Genomic DNA, 15,135 nt, shown 5'->3' on the forward strand with positions numbered 1-15,135 from the left:
CTTGAGGTATAACAAGCAAGTAGAATCTGTTCTCTGCACTGGTTAGGTCCTCGTAGTGGCTCATATCTATGGCCCTACCAAATTCGTAGACATGAAAAACAGGTCACGGACTGTGAAATCTGGACTCCCGCCTCATGAAATCTGGTCTTTTGTGTGCTTTTACCCCATACTATACATATTGAATGGGGAAGACCAGTATTTCTCAGACCAGTGGTCCTGGCCCAAAAGGGAGTTGCAGCGGGGGTTGCAAGGTTACTTTAGGGGGGTTGCGGTATTGCCACCCTTACTTCTGTGCTGCCTTCAGAGCTGGACGGCTGGAGAGCAGTGGCTGTTGACTGGGCACCCAGCTCTGAAGGCAGCGCCCCGCCAGCAGCAGCACAGAAGTAAGGGTGGCAATACCATACCATGCCACCCTTACTTCTGCGCTGCTGCCTTCAGAGCTGGGTGGCCGGAGAGTGGCAGGTGCTGACTAAAGGCCCAGCTCTGCAGGAAGCAAGGCAAAGGTAAGGGTGGCAATACTACCCCAGGCCATCCTTACTTCTGTGCTGCTGCTGGCAGCAGTTCTGCCTTCAGAGCTGGGATCCCGGCCAGCAGCCGCCATGCTCCAGCTGCCCAGCTCCGAAGGCAGCGCCACCGCCAGCAGCAGTGCAGAAGTAAGGGTAGCAATAATGCAACCCCCCCTACAATAACCTTGTGACCCCCACACAAGTCCTTTTTGGGTCAAGACCCCTACAATTACAACACTGTGAAATTTCATATTTAAATAGCTGAGATCATGAAATTTATGATTTTTAAAATCCTATGACCATGAAATTGACCAAAATGGACCGTGAATTTGGTAGGGCCCTACTCATATCATGGGCTGCAGCATTTTGCAGTAACTGACACATGCAGGTGCTTTTTAAGTGTAACTTCAAGTAGCAGTCATTGTGATAATGCAGCCTCAAGGTTACAAAGGTGTGCATCCTCATGACAGTCTGAATCAGAGATATGATAGAAGCCCCCAATAAAATGTAGACTAAAGACTCATTTACTGGTGCATTTCAGAGCAGCTCAGAGGAGTGGGCCGGGAGCACCAACTGAAAATCTCTAGAAGGAGAGAGTATTATGCCTTTGCAACACACTAATATTACTGTAGAAAGCCATGCAGCAATCATCTAAGGCCTAAGGCCATGAGTGTGGTTCTGCATGACTTACACAGCTAGAAATTAGGAGTGCAGATAGATGGAAAAGCCCCTGAAGTGTAATTATACACAGCAAGAATCCACAAGTTTACTAAAATGCACTTAGTATACTGCAATCCATTAGGATCGTACATTTCAAGTCAAAACTTTCATTTTTATTCATTTCCTGACTCTGCTCCCTCCCAGCAGAGTGACAGTGACTTTCAATTTAAGCAACTAAAGAGCTAAAGTTAGAAACCTAGCTGGTTGGATGCAGAGAGACCATGCAAGACTAATTTGCAATGTTTCAGCTGGTTAATTTTCTAATTTGAGATTATTTATATTATCCAAGTGCCTACTGTGAACCCCACTGTGCTCGGCATTGTACAAACAGAACAAAGACAGTCTCTCCCAAAGAATTTACAATCCAAGTATAAGACAAGACAGATGGAGACAGACAGATCTGGGGTGGGGTGGGGGAAGAGACAAGGAAACAATGAGAAAATATCGGTCAGCATGATATGCAGTGGTCTCAACACACCAGCAATCTAGCCATTGTCAAGTTTTGTAGGCATAACAGCAAAGGAGAGTTTTCTAGTAATACTCTGTAGAACTAGCTGATTCTAGGCTAGTCTAAACTGACTTGGCTGTTTTAGTTTGAACACTTACAAGGATTTAAATATCAATAAGAATTCTAGCGTGCGCCATCTGGTCTAGCTTCTTCTAGAAGACCAATTTCATCATTTTGTTGAAAAAAAGTGAGTCATAGTAGTCAACAACAGGACAAATTTCACAGTAGATGGCTTCCTAAGTCACGTAGTTATAGCCTGACACAGGATGTACAGTATGAAAACTCCTCCGAAAAGGCACCTCAGAAAACCACCACCCACTGGAGCTTCCCCAACAATTCCACAAAAACTTCAGGGACTAGAAGGATAAATATGTATTTACCTCCACAGTTCTATATGAGGAAGAACGAGAGAAATGACAGTAGTGGTAATTTTTGGTTTTAAAGTAAATGTAACATTACTTGCATATCTTCCTCCATTTCCTTTAAAACCAAAAGTGATCAGCACTGTCAATTCTCTCATCCCTTTCAATAAGAAATGTGTTGGAGGGAGGAGGGGGTGTTTAATGCAAGAGGGCAAAATAAGATGATTTAAATTCCTGGCCAAAACGTACTGATACCAACACGGCTAGGCAGTGTGGTAGGCAGGAACATGCAAAATACAGTTCAGCCCATAGCTGAGAGGAAGAAAAGCTGCACTATGGACAACTCAAACAGCTGAGCTGTACCTAGGTCAAATGAGTGTAATGAACTGATTACAAAACCACAGTTACACTTGTAGTGTGGAAAGAGCCTATATGTAGCATGTGACTTGTTTATTTCTGCATGAACACTATCATCTCCACTCCCTGCTTCCATCATTTAAGCTCTCAAATCTGGGTGGACACTTCCCTTCAAACCAAACAGCAATGAAGCCAACAAAACGTTCAGTATGTCAAACAACAAGATGGGAAAAAGCACAAGACAGAACAGAGGCCCCTGTCTACACTATTTCTGACCTGTGATTTTGTAACAGATTAAAAGGCATTATCAAAGTGTTTACAAGCAATAAAGTAAAGTTTGTTTCCACACAGCAAATTTCTAGCCTTCACAATATTGTTTGTGCATCTGCACATACCAAACTGCCTGACAATACCTGTTCATTGAGGGAAAATTTCGAGAGCTATCCTAGTGAATCTCCAGAGGCTAGAGTACATGGAGGAAATGCAATGTGGCATCAAGAAGAGTGCATTGTTCCATGTCCAGCATGTCTTATTGCACACAGAGCTAGGAGAAAGAAGGAATCACCAAACTAGTCACATAAATGTGTTGGGTGGAAGGGGTGGGAAGAGACTGGGCTGTGTCCACATTGCAAAATACAGTTGTGTGCTGAGCTGGTTACAGGAAGGCAATCATGTGCCAGAGCCAACCATGCCAGTTAACTGATTCAATACAAGCTGTAGCATGAACAGGGCCTAAAAGCAACAATGGTCACTGCTCCTGGTTGCAACAGGTATTTGATTGCCCTAATCTTCAGCAGAAGCACATGTAATACTGAAAACAGTGCACTTCTTATCAGAAAGGCAGACACATGGAGACAAGTGCCAGCAGCTGGATTACTCTAACCTACAGTTCACATAACTATCCTCACCAGATACTAAAACAAAATTGTTATCCTGCCCACAGAAACAAAAAGCATCCTGGGGCACTAAGCACTACAAAACAAGGAAGCCAAGTACCATAGTACTTGAGGCCCGTAGTGATGCAGTACAGCTCTGAAGAAATCTCAGCACCTCCTCTTAAGTGGTGGATGTAACCAATAATTTCTAAAGACTTGGAGAGGGCTCACTTCTACCACAAACATGGTTTAAGTGAGAATCACAGTTTTGGGTTTCCAGTCAATGCTATACTGGAGATCAGACAAAAAGGGGCTAAAAGAGGGGTGACGGAGGAAAAAAGTCTGGCTTTAGAAAGATTAAAGATTGTTCAACACTAAGGATTTGTCTACATGGGGAAACTGACCAGCATGGCTATAGCAGGATAATTCAGAAAAATTCTGGAACAGCTCATAACTCCCAGGTGTGAACACTACTCTGGAAACTGCTATAGCAGCAGCTCTCAAACTATAGGTTGGGACCCCGTTTTAACGGGGTCGCAAAGACTAGTGTTAGACTTGCTGGCACCTGGGGCCAAAGCCCGAACCCAAGGGCTTCAGCCCTGGGTGGTGGGGCTCAGGTTACAGGCCTCCAGCCTGGGGCTGAAGCTCTTGGGCTTCGTCTTTGGCGCCCCCCACCTGGGGCAGTGGGGCTTGGGCAGGCTTAGGTTTCGGCCCCCATTCCTGGGGTCATGTAGTAATTCTTGTTGTCAGAAGGGGGTCACAGTGCAATGAAGTTTGAGAACCCCTGTGCTATAGCTATGCTAGTCAATTTCCCCATGCAGACAAACTCTCAGAGACCATTTGAAATTTTCCTAACAAACTAACCAAACTGAGAATGGGCTTATCACTATTTCATATAACATCCTTATTGGAAGTACCCCACAGAACTTAATTTATCCTATGTAGGGTAAAAGCATGAGACCACAGTTCAATGAAATATGAAGTGTATAATTGATTATTAATTGTATTAGAGTAGCGGTTAAAGGCACCGATCAAAGACCAGAAGCAATTGTGCTAGGCACCATACACATTACAATCCTCTTTTCTGTATCTATTAAAAGGATTATATCAGTTCTCTAAAACTCAAATCAGTAACAAGATGCAAACAGTATGCCATCTTGAGAGTTTGACTCTGTAGGTCAGGACACAAGAAGTGCAGCGCACCACTAGAATGATGAGAAAGCCGAGACTGAGATGCTTAAAATTCTATTTTAAAAAACACATTTTGATTAGTTTAAGCCACAGTTAAATTAGCCATTTTTTTTTTTTTAAAAAGAGAAAGATCCCGACAGCTTTTAAAAACTGCTCTCATTAATTTAAATAGTAAGCCCCTCATATCACAGAACTTGTGTTTTCTAAGGGGTGGTATACATTTACAGCACAAAAAAGTAATATTAATTAATAAAATGTGTGTCAATTTACTGCTCAGTGGAAGTATCCCATGCAAAAGGTCAGCAAAATGTAGCTGCCTATGAGATACCAGCACCCTTCACAGTTCTGGACACAGGTATTTCTGAAATCTGTTTTGAAAAGGCACTTTGTATAGTTTATTGAGAGCATAGCTAAGTTATGGGAATGCATTTGCCCTTTCAGTGGAAGTTCTTCTGGCACCAAGCTCTCCTTGCAGAAAATTCTGAGTGTGGGATTCTTCAGGGCACTACACCCAAAACAAGTGTCACACTGAGTCTAAGTGCTTACGTTGACACTAATGGAACTGGAAGCCAAGAACTTCCCAGAAGACTGGTGTCCTGAGGAATGTTGCAACAGCTATCTAACTCCTGACCTTTCTGAGTAAGTGTATAAATAAGACATCCCTGGATACAAACATCACTAAATAGTAACAATCCATAGAGTGGGTGGTAGAAGCACTGCTTCACTACTTCCACCAGCAGCAGAATATTACCAGAAAGCTATGAGTTTATCTAGACAGAGCACCGCTGAACTCTTTTCAATACTATGTAATGTGACCATTACAGAAGATGACCCAGTTATAAGAGTCAGACTAAGCTGGAAGAAAATGTCTCCAGAGGAACGAGATGAGAAATGACAAGATTATCCAATTTTTTCAAAATTATTTCTTGTGGCTGCCTGTTGCCCCCAGAGATCCAGGGACATCTTCCTTCTCTTCATCAGCCCTAGAAAGAGCATATACCAAACAGGTTTCTCCAAGAACTAAAACAAAGGCTGATTGCTCAGATGGGTCCAAAGGCTTTCCACTCACTCCTACTTTCCGCACATAAGCTCGTTAACAGCTGCAATTGTAGCAGTGTTCATGTGGCTAGGAAAGAAAACAGCCGGCTCATTCTGAAATATCACTTTTTACCAGGTATCTGAGAGGTGCAAAATTATGATGAATCACCCTCCTCCCCCAAAGTGACCTAAAGAACAAGAACAAACAAAGAATCCTTTCCAAACCTGCATCTATTGGTCTACTGCACCACAGGGGGGAAAATACCACCTTTCAGAATTAAGGCTTAGGTCCACCTCTGAAATAACCATGGTTTAAAGACATCCAATGTAGTTACTGGAAACATTCTAAAAGCAGATCTAGTTGACTTACATACATACTGCCTATCATCATTCCCTTTCCTCTAACCTCTGCCTCCTTGTCTGACTAACTGTGGGCTCCCTGGAGTAGGGACTGTCCTTGTGTCTAGAAAGGACTTAGCACAAAGTGCATGTTACTCTAAATAAAATATCTAGACACACTGTAGATGACTACAGTGAAGCCTATCTGGTCAAAAAGAAGGTAGTCTTTCTTCACTCAGTACTCAAAAATCTCATTCTTAACCCTAACACAGAAGAATTAATGACTGCTGTGGTATACATTAAAAACAAATTCAATTTGGCAACAGGGACTTGGTTTGCATACCTACAGGGATACAGGAACTCCGACAATCCGAATTTTTCATAATCCAACTAGAAATAGAAATTGGTTTGTATTTACCAGGACTGGTGTTTTGTATCTTTTTTTCCAGGAATCCATTTGCCCATTAAAGGGACAATGTCAACTTAAAAATAAAATAAAATTTTAAAATCCAAACAAAGCATTCTATTGAAATTCAGAGATTAAAAAGCCCAACACCAACATACACAATTTTTAAATTTAATTCAGGAGTGGCCAAACCGTGGCTCATGAGCTGCATGCAGCTCTTTTACAGTTCAAGTGTGGCTCATGGAGCCCCACCATGCCTCCCTCCCATTCTCCAGCTACCAGACTTGTGGGGGGAGCTCTGGACCTGTGCCTGGTAGTGGGGTAGGAGCTTCAGCCCCACAGGGCGTGCCTGCTGGGGATCGGGGCTTCAGCAGGAGCAGGGCTGAAGCCCCAAGCCCTGGCAGGCATGCCCCGGCTCTCGAACTTCTGAAGGTTGTCATATGCAGCTCAGAGAGTTAGTAAGTTTGGCTATCCCGGTCTTGTTCTCCCATCATTATTGCCTCCTCAGCTACATTTTGAGCCAGCTATCCTTCCCATTTCCTTTTAAATGGGTGGTGATGCTCAGCTGTGGAGAAATAAGGAGTCAGATTTTATAAAGCCTGAGACCCTCTCTGTCAACTCAGGCAACAAGGGAAGAGTTTGCAACTTAAACTTAAAAGAAAATTTGATCAACCCTTTATAACTGGAAATGGCAGGAAAGTTTAGTTCAGAAATTGGCAGTAAGTCTCCCAGAGTAATTCCAGCATTAGCACACACTCTAAACTGACACTGAAGGCACTAAAGATGCCACAAACTCCCTAACAGCTTAGTTGGCTCTTCTGCTGAGGGGCCAAAGCTGTATTTGGCCATAAGAGAGGCATCCCATTAGAATGGAGCAGCACAATTTAGTGGACAAGGCACACGACTGAGAACAAGGAACACCTGCGCTGTAATCCCACACTTGATGCTAGCTTCCTCAGTAGTCTCAGGCAAAACAAGTTTTCTGCTTTTGTTCAGCCATCTGTAAAATGGCGAAAGTACCACACCTGTCTGATAGGGGTGCTCACTGAAGCAATGAATCTGCTGATGTTTGCAGACAACTTTATAAGGGCTAAATTTCAAAGGAATACACAAAAATCCCTCCAATAGTCCCCAATTTATCGGAGCAACTATTGCATGCAAAACTTGTGTAAGTGTTGCAACCTGGCCCCAACAGCAGTGAACTAGTCCTGCAACAGGAGGCTGCTAGTAACCAGGAGGTTTCCTTCCACTCTCTCCCACTCCACTCCCAACAAATGCTTTATGTAGTCTGTTGACTTTGGGAGGCTCCCCCCCCAGGAAAGTCTCTCTGATCCTCCTTTAAATATTAAGGCTAGTTCTGTGCATCATAGTGTGATCACAGAAGTCAGTTACATTAGAGCAGTGATACTCAAACCTCAGTGGTTCAGGAACCAAATTAGCGATCAACATTACCCAGAAGAATCACAGTAGCGTGAATGCATTGTTTCATTTACCATTTTATTTATCTAATTCTCTCAGCAAAATGACTGACTAAGTATTCTACAACTGGTTAACATCATAAAAGCATGTTGATTGGTTAATAATTAAATTGCAGTGTTTTAATATCATGTGCAGCAAAGAGCCATAGGAGACACACATTAAAGAGCCACTTGTGGCTCCTGAGCCTCCGTCTGAGTATCACTGCATTAGAGGAAGGAAAACTGTCTGGATTTGTTTCATAGACCCAAAAACTCTAAGACTTGTTCTAGATTAAGTCTACTGAATTATCTCAGGTTACCAAATTCTATTGAGGCATCTATATCACAACTAAAAGTCCAACCCCAAGTATTCTCATTAAAGCACAGGCTCTTTCATCCCCACTCTAAACTGGGCCGAAGGAGCTTTCATCCTATCGTTCCAAGATACCCTCAAAGCATGGCAGGTGTTAGTGCTACATGTTACCTAAGAGACTGGCAGAAGAGAAACTCAATCCAATTTTAAAAGCTTTATTAACGTACCAGAGTAAACAAGTGTTGCCAAACGAATACATCTAGTATAAGACAGTGGTACACGTTAGTGTCCTTTTCCCCACACATGCCACATTGTACCAGTTAGTGCTGTGCCACTAGAATACCACAGTATACAGGATAATTGAAGGGTGCAAGTCATGCACCAAAGGCTGAAAGTCATGGAATGCATTAAAAAAAAGCATTTACCTTTGCAAATTTGTAATAGACACCACCCAAAGTAACAGCGCTTGTAAGAATCCCAATGCAAAACTACTCTCTCTCTCTCTCTCTCACACACCACTCTGCCAAATATAAATCTTGTTCTGCTGGGGCTTTGGCCAACCATCTCCAAACTATAACCCTTTATCAAGCTTGCAGCTGCTGGACTTCTCCACTTGGCAACAGTAAATAACTGCTCCTTCAAGTCAGAAAGGGAGATTTTAGCACCACTATATATGTGCAGATGTGGCTGCCCCATCTCAAAAAATATATTGGAATTGGAAAAGGTTCAGAAAAGGGCAACAAAAATGATCAGGGGTATGGAACTGCTTCCGCATCAGGGAAGATTAATAACACTGGGACTTTTCAGTTTGGAAAAGAGACTACTTGGGAGAGATATGATAGAGGTCTATAAAATCATGACTGGCGTGGAGAAAGTAAATAAAGAAATGTTATTTACTCCTTCTCATAACAAGAACTAGGGGTCACCCAATGAAATTAACAGGCAGCAGATTTAAAACAAACAAAAGGAAGTATTTCTTCACACAATGCAGTCAACCTATGGAACTCTTTGCCAGAGGATGTTGTGAAGGCCAAGACTATAACAGGGTTGAAAAAAGAACTAGATAAATTCAGGGACAATAGGTCCACCAACAGCTATTAGCCAGGATGGGCAGGGATGGTGTCCCTAGCCTCTGTTTGCCAGAGGCTGGGAACGGGTGACAGGGAAGGGATCACTTGATGATTACCTGTTCCGTTCATTGCCTCTGGGGCACCTGGCATTGGCCACTGTTGGAAGACAGGATACTGGGCTAGATGGAACTTTGGTCTGTCTCAGTATGGCCGTTCTTATGTTCCATATTCACTTTGCAACTGATCTCAGACCGGATTAACATAGGCCTCCCATCCACTTGAGTTCTGGAAAATCATACCTTACCTAGAAACTGCTGCTTTGAAGGGTGGTCTTTTCTTGTCATTAATTAGTAAGCAGGCTCTAAGAGAGCACTGATATGCAATCTCCTACGTGGTTTCCCTCATAGATTATTTAAGGAGAGTGCTTTCTCTGGAGTTCAGACAGCAAAGCCACAGCTATTTTAACTTTTTTTTTTTTTGGTTTGTTTTTAAAGTTTTTAAGTAGCCCATGTATTGGCAGAGTTGGAAAGTACCACCACCACCAAAAGGAAAAAAGATCTCACTATTTGGATGTTTCTCCTCAGGAAATCCTCATGGCTGTCTGGTCCTGTCAAGCAGGTAACATTTGTAAACTTTGTGCAACAGAAAATTTGTGGTTATCATCAGAAATTGACAGAACTGGACTGCAAGACAAGTGACTGCAAGCCATTTTCAATAACATTCAGGCAGCATCATGAAAGAAACTAAGGCAGGAAAAGTCTGTGCCGCTCCCAGATGCTAAAGCAGGAGATGCAATACATAAAAATATTTTCCCCTAAAAAATCTGCTCCCATACAAACCTGATACTTGAACTTCAGAAAAGTTTATATATAAATACTACAAGGGGAGAAAAACAGTCATGGTCCACATAAATCAGAGATTGTTAAATGCCAGCTATTGTGTTACTAATACAGTATAGGGAAAGGTTGCCCTGTATAAAAATTATTGTTAGGGCAGCTCTCAGACAGAGCGGGCAATTGAAATGTATCCACGAAGGAATGCGTCACATGATAATTCTGCATTTCATACCAGCACTTTTGAAGACAACTAAATCCACAAGACTAGCAGTATTCAACAGTCATTACAACTCAGTAGGGATATGAATGCTGAAGTCCATCCTTAGCATACAAAATATTAAAACGAAAATAAAAGTCACACAACTGTCAATTGCTGTTCTAAGGAGAATCTGTCCTCCATCTTGGCAACATTCTTCATGCCTACTAACTGTAAGTGAATCCAAATGCCTCAGGTTCATTCATTCTGAAAACAGTACAAATGTATATGCCTCTGTCAAGACGGACATACCCAAATGCCCTAAAAATGTAGACTATAGTGGAGATCACACTGCTGTTAGCAATGACCAACCTCATAAGTCAACTTGTTCTGAACACCTAGGTGTCTCACTAAAGTGGAAGTTGAACTCCCTTTTGTCAAGATTCCCATATTCTGCAGCAAACAACCTAAAATCTGAGAGAAACATGGTGGGTGAGGTAGTATGTTTTATTGGACTAACTTCTGTTGTTGAAAGAGCTTAAAAAGTGATCTTTTTCAGGACTAAAGAAGAACTCTGTGTAAGATCGAAAGCTTGTTTCTTTCAGCAACAGAAGTTGGTCCAATAGAAGATATTACTCACCCGCCTTGTTTCTCTCACATCCTAGGACCAAGATGGCTACTATCACTCTAAAATCTGTGGCACTCTTGTGATTGCCAAAATTTCCTCTTTTTTTTAAATAAGGTTTTTGTTGAAAGAAAGTTAAAATAATCAGTACAGTGGCTCTCATTTTTTATATTAAACTCAATTTGTTCTACAGTGTCCCCACTATTAGTTGTCAATATAAACTAAAGAATTTTGTACCAACAACTCATAACTACACTGTAGAAGTCATCAAGGAAGAAGACCAAGGTTTTGACAACTATGTATGGTGCATCTGGCACCAAGGGAGTTCATAGGAGGCAGTTTCCTTGTAATCAAAACTAGCTGATCATTGTGATGAGACTAGATGATCATAATGGTCCTTTCTGGACTTAAAAATCTAGGAGTTACTTCTCACTAGAAAGAGCTCAACCCCACCCCAAGAGCCCCACAAGGGACACACGTTAATATAAGCAATCCACTATCACTGGATAAAAAGAATGACACATTTGATAACCCAGAAATAGATCCCCAGGCCTCCCTAGAGATAACACGAGACATGGAAACTAATCACACCTCCACTCTGTCACCTACTCTTACTCCTTTCACATCATCTGGTTAACACACTTGTTCTCTCAGAAACTAATCTCAGTGCACCCCTTCTATCACATCCTTCACACTCAAAGTAATTTCTTCTTCTATCCTGAGAAAGTACCTTTATTACAATTTTTTCCTGCACCCCAGCCCCAGGAGCTCATCTTCATTCTCAACTCACACGCTTCCTGACTATGAAGTGGCAACCCTTCCCCTTCACTACTATAGCCTTCATCTCCATTGCCCCAGCTCCATCCTACAATCTAATTCCCCCACTTTGACCACAACACCTACTGCTCATGTTCTAATCCCTTTTCCACAATCCATGTTCCCCCAGGATCTACTCCTCCCCTCATTTTTATTATATAACCTCCACCTTATGTTTCACCCCAGCCAAAATGTATTTCCCTGTTTTCTCCACGAGATACTTCCCCTCCACATGAGCAATTACACCACCCTTTCTCGGTCCAGGAGCTAGTTTCCTTCAGTTTACAACATCTAATCCTGGCCGTACTAGATCACCTGGTTCTCCATGGATGTCAAATTCCCCCCTCTTTTTACTACAGCCATTGCCAGGACACATTCCACCCCCGCAGATTCACCCCCTTGTTTTGGAATTCTCTTTATAACTTCCCTCAAATCATTTTTAGGATTAATACCTTCCCAGTACATTCCACCCACTCCATTATGGGATTATACTTGCAAGAAAGTGATTCCTCTTCAGAGAACACATCCTACTTAGAAAAACACAGCCACGAGAAGTTTATACTATCAGCACCCCAAGAGCTTTGTACCTCCCCATGACAAGATTTTGGAGGATGTAGTTTCTACTAATATGTAGAAAATATTAAAACCTATATCCACCCCAAACATACCCTACTTAACTCCTCACCTCTGAGTTGCAAGGCAACAGACCCCTGACCCCCACCCCTCAAAGGCCTACACCTCCACCTCAGAGCTGGGAAGAACTCCACCCTCACCCCTTAGGCAATACTGTACTTCCCTCTCTCTGCTACAGGTGTGAAAAGAGGTTGACACCTAACTGTCCAAGGAACGGGTAGGCCCTCCATCACCACAGGGGGATGTAAACCCACCCTCTTCACAGATCCATCTACCCCCAAGAGAACTATGAAATGAAGTTTGCCTCTCTGTCAGATGTGTGTGTCTCAACAGAAGAGGGATATATATATACGGGACAGATGTTTGATACCTACCTATTACAGATGTCCATGGTTTGCTCCACTAGAGCCAAACACCCAACCCACGGGCTAATCTTGCCTGCCTCAGGTATTACATGGCCCCATGAATATCTGACTCTGCATACTTCAAGTGGTTTTTTGGGTTTTTTTAAAGAGTATATTTCTAGCACCTATGTCTACAAAGACAGTCTTCTAAACATGAACTGAGGGCTTGTCTACACTTGAAATGCTACAACAACACAGCTGCAGCTGGGCCACTGTGGTGCTTCAGTGTAGACACTACCTACGGTGAAGGGAGAGGTTCCCCTGTTGGTGCAAGTAATCCACCTCCCTGGGCGGCAAGAACTAGGCTGACAGAAGAGTTCTTCCATCCACCTAGAACTATGTACACCAGGGTTTGGTCACCTTAACTATGCCACTCAGGGGTGTGGATTTTTTACACCCTTGAGCAATGTAGCTGAGTCTATACAATTTTTTAGTCTAGATCAGGCCTGAGTATAAACACGTGCAAAGCTGATGTGTTGCCTCCAGGTGTCTGCAAGTAGCCTGAAACAGCAACTCTAGGAGAGATGTGAACTGCCCCCCAGCCATCTCAATGAGTTGTTGACTCTTAAGCCTGATTATGACACTTTATGGGCCACTTTTTCCAAATAATTTAGGTAGTGTTGTGAACCAAATTTGTACAATTACCATATTTATGTGCACGAATCTGGTAACTACATATGAAAAGAGCATAACAAAAGAGAATAGGAGTAGTGTGGTCCTAGCAGTGCCCTCCACCACTTACTTCCCACTAAAAGATGCGGATTACAACAGTAACTTTCTTGAGCCTCTCAAACCTACATCAGGTCCTAATAGTGCAAACCTCTGCATCATTGCAGAGTTCCACTGCAATCAATGGGACTCCACATGGACACAGAGGATTGCACTACTGGACCCTGGCACAAGATCACGGCCGAAAAGTTTCGCTAACATATAAGGAGCATACTCCATCCTCAGTTTTTGTATAAATCTCCCACTATTCCCAGTGAAAGACTGGCTAGAAAAATGTAGGTGGCCTAAACATTCTTACCCAATCGGTCCTCTTTAAAAAATAATAAAACAAAACTCACATGCTTGAGCAATAGTGATAGAACTTGCTATTCCAATAAAAGTATTTTGAACCAATTTTCAGCTGGGGTGAGAAGAGCAGTGATAAGTGGAGCTTTCCTCGGGACATAAACCCCCTGCCATCCACAGAGCTGAGAAGAGCCTGACAAACCACAGCTTCAGGGGCAAGAGCGCCCTCCCAATGAAGCTAAAAGAAGAAACATCCTATTTCACATGGGGAAAGGACATACTCCCCTGGCAGAAAGAGATGGACCCTTCCTCTTCCCACCCCTCACCCTGGTGGGGCAAGACAGATCCTCTCGGCCAGGAGAACAGTCCTGCCCCACCCCGAACCGATAAGGGGAGTGGGGAGGATACTGCCTCTCTCGGGGGCATACACCTTGCCAACAGGGCTGGGATGGGGAGGGGCTCCTCTTCTCCAGGAGGCTATAGACCCCCCCCACCCACTTCCACCTCCCAGAGAAGCGAGAGGGGGTGGGACCCTGGGACCCTCCCTCCTCCTTCCCCCCGGCCAGAACTAAGAAGGGGCCCACCCCCGCCCCACCCCGCAGAGCTGGCCCCCTCTCCCCGGCACCCCCCTCCCTATCCCCTAGCGGGGCCCCCTCCTCTGTAGAGTTACAGCCCTGAGGCCGGGAAGGATGAGCCCCCCCGCAGGGCACCCCCCCCGGGCCGGGCCCCACACACAGCGGGGAGGGGCCCCCTCCTCTGCAGGGACCCCCCCCTCAGGGACCCCTCCGCCGTGGCCCCATCCTTGCCCCCGCCATGCCTCGGGGTGTTCCCCGCCCCGCCGGGCCCCGGGAGGAGGGGTCGGGTCCGCCCCGCCCGCCGGTACCTGAAGCGGCCGCCGCTCTCGCCTCCCTCCCCACCGGCCTCACACAGACAATATGGCGGAGGCACAAGGCTCGGCAGCCAGCCGCAGGGACCAGAGCGAGGCTGGCCGGAATCGGAAACCCGGCCTCTCCCCGAGCTCGCGACGTGCTGCGGCGGCAGCGGAAGCTGGACACGCGGGGCGGGGCAACGGGGCAGGCCGAGCGCACGCGAGGAAGGCACGCATGCGCCGTACGAGACGCCACGGCACTGCCTTCTGGGAATTGTAGTTCTCTGTCCTTCACGGGCGCCCCTCAGGCGCTGGGGCCTAGAGCGGGCTCAGCTCCTCTGTTGAGCCAGACTCGGGTGTCATGACTTCATGGCACTGAAGTGCCAACATGGGCATCCTGACAGCGCAATGGCGGGAAGGCATTCACCGTCGGGGATGTGATTCTGACACATGAACTCGGTGCGTCAGAAAGTGACGGCGTCAGATCAGAATAGGGCGTCGACACAACGGTCTGATGATGTCATATCACCATATGATGTCAGCACCACAAAGCACGGTGATGTCATGTCAAGCACACCACAAAGCGGTATGTGCCACTTCA

The 15,135-nt window shown here is 44.5% G+C and overlaps 1 protein-coding gene across 2 annotated transcripts in view; it reads right to left on the reverse strand.

The window, feature by feature from the left end:
* Nucleotides 1-14,722, reverse strand: part of CSNK2A1 (casein kinase 2 alpha 1) — a 34,121-nt gene extending 19,399 nt beyond the window's left edge. Inside the window, exons 1-2 of one of the 2 annotated variants that reach the window (XM_074969382.1) lie at nucleotides 14,550-14,722; nucleotides 13,720-13,904 (exon numbers count right to left, since the gene is read on the reverse strand). The gene's annotated coding sequence lies outside the window, so the exon portion shown is untranslated. The remainder of the gene's footprint in view (nucleotides 1-13,719; nucleotides 13,905-14,549) is intronic. The other variant, XM_074969383.1, reaches the window with a different exon arrangement.
* Between the last annotated feature and the right edge of the window lie 413 nt (nucleotides 14,723-15,135).

Source organism: Natator depressus, chromosome 13, assembly GCF_965152275.1.
Source record: "Natator depressus isolate rNatDep1 chromosome 13, rNatDep2.hap1, whole genome shotgun sequence".
NCBI classification, from domain to species: Eukaryota; Metazoa; Chordata; order Testudines; family Cheloniidae; genus Natator; species Natator depressus.